This window comes from Phalaenopsis equestris, unplaced genomic scaffold (assembly GCF_001263595.1).
Source record: "Phalaenopsis equestris unplaced genomic scaffold, ASM126359v1 Scaffold000251, whole genome shotgun sequence".
Taxonomy (NCBI): domain Eukaryota; kingdom Viridiplantae; phylum Streptophyta; class Magnoliopsida; order Asparagales; family Orchidaceae; genus Phalaenopsis; species Phalaenopsis equestris.
The window spans coordinates 1121029-1123340 of NW_018164693.1; the positions used below are offsets into that span (position 1 = coordinate 1121029).

The following is a 2312-nucleotide window of genomic DNA, read 5'->3' on the forward strand; positions in this document are numbered from 1 at the left end:
TTGCAGAGAATTTTACTACTTGAGGAATTTATATCAGTCGATCGTCTCGACGTACAAGAGGAATCTCTCGCTTTTCTATTCTCTCTTACTCTCTCTCTCTACACCGAGATGCATCGAAGAAGATAAACTTACAAGAAAAATAAACTCAATTTCTCTACTTACAAGAGAAATAAAACTCAATTTCTCTTCTGTCACAAGCCACCAAAAAAAATCAAGGGAGAACTTCTTCTTCTGCTTTCTTTTTTCCTTCTTTCTTTTTTTGCAAAGCACACACACTTCTTGTACTTCTCTTCTTCTATCCCGAAGAAGCCCTTCCACTATCCCGTGGAAAGAAGAACTCAAATGGGCTGCACCTAAGAAGAGCAATTCGAAGCCTTTATCAAGAACAGGAGAAAAGAAAGACGGTAACGGTTACCGAAAACCAAGTTCTTGATCGGGACCTTTCGAGATCAAAACATGGAGGCAGGAGCTGGATCGGGATCGCACCGATTAGCGACTTCGCTTCGCATGTGCGCGGGAGTAGGCGGAGGCGGGATCTCCTGTCGAGCTCCAGCGCTAACAATTGCTTGATATTTGGAGGCTGATATTGGCAACTTATGTAAAAAGCCGAGTGAATTTCCTTAGGAAGCTCATTCAAGTCTCACGCGTTGCTCTTGAGAACCAACTCCCACGCTTCTTTTGTTCTGCTCTCCTTGGACATCATTCCTCCTATGATATTAATCGCTAGGGGCAGTCCATCACATTTTTTGACAAGCCCCATCCAATATCTCTGAGGTTCCATACATCATCCTTTGCTTCCTGCTGCTGCCAATCAGAGAAAGCTGACTTGCAGAGCAGCGACCATCCATCTTCCAGAGGCAGGGGCTCCACTTGAACGGCATGAATTGCCATCATCTGATACGCTACCTCCTTGTTTCTCGTGGTGACGAGCACCCTGCTTCCTTTTGCAGCGCCGCTCTTGACCAAGCTACTCTCAGTCTCCCACACGTCATCCAACACAATGAATAGCCTTTTGCCTGCCAGGCTAACCTTAACCTTTTCACAGAGCAAGCTTAGATTGATAGTGCTCATCGTCTCCACCAGCAGACCTGATGATGCTTCTCAATATATCAAACATATCATTATTCTGGGACACACAGACCCAAACCGTAACCTCGAAGCAGTTTTTGATCGTGCTTGGGTGATTTTGCCAATGCCTCCCATCCCAACGATGGAGCACAGAAGAGATTGTCACGGTCATCCTATTTCGTCTACGTCTCAACTAAGTGCCAGACATCGTTATGCATTTCAAGGCCCACTATATCTGTACGAACCACCGAAGAATGCCTCATGCGAGCAGCCAACTGATTGTGTGCTGCTTGGTTTGGATCAATTGTTGAGAAGGTTCTCAAAGCTGTATCTGTGTATTTGGCTCATGATTTCTATCAATCTTTTGTTCAGCTCTGCATTCTGGACACCAATGGTATGTTTGTGTTGTTTATTCATGGCTCTTAATGATGACATAAAATGACACACTTGTAATTTTTTTTTTGCCTCTTGGAAGCCTCATCCATCTATAAATAGATGAGGGGTCTTAAGGGATGGAGAGACCACCATAAGGAGAGAAAAATCTGATCAAGAAGATCAAGAGGAGGAAGAAGATTCAGCAAGAAGAGGAAGGAGTGGAGAGGCTTTAGAATTGAGGGAGAGGTCTTGTAGAGAGAGAGATCTTGGTGATTCCTTGATGTAATGAGCTTGTAATTCTTCCTTTGTGCTAGTAAATTTGGTAGCGATTCCCTTCGTGGATGTAGGTCTAAGGACCGAACCACGTAAATCTTCTTGTGGTTGTGTTCTTGTGTTCTTGTTGCATCCTTTTCCTTGCCTGTTTTATTTTCTTGTTTATTACTTGTTGATGTCTCTGTCTCCCTTGGTATTCAAGATCCGAAGGCCTAGGGAAGAGAACAGCGAAGGGCTTTGCACATCTTGCAAAGCATCGAGAAGTCTCTCTGGAAGAAGAAATATTCCTGTATAAGCTTGCAGGTGGATTTCCAGACAGAGAAGAGGATAAGACACTGCAGCAAATTTCTTGGCATTCCCAACCGTAGCCTTTAAAGAAGTTTCAAGAAGGAATTTGATATTTTATTTTGCATTTCATTTCTTATTTCTTGGCATTCTTGACGGAGCAAGATTACAATAATTTGAAATCATAATCTTGCTGAAAAGATTTGTACAATACTATTAAATATCTTTTCTATCTAACTCAATCCATAAGGAGTTCTTCGCAACAGCATGGTTGTAGGTGTTTGGCAGAGCGGATTTCACAACAATTGCAA

At 42.8% G+C, this 2312-nt stretch overlaps 1 pseudogene; it reads right to left on the bottom strand.

The window, feature by feature from the left end:
• Positions 1 to 251: 251 nt before the first annotated feature.
• Positions 252 to 1144, bottom strand: LOC110024212 (annotated as a pseudogene).
• Positions 1145 to 2312: the final 1168 nt, after the last annotated feature.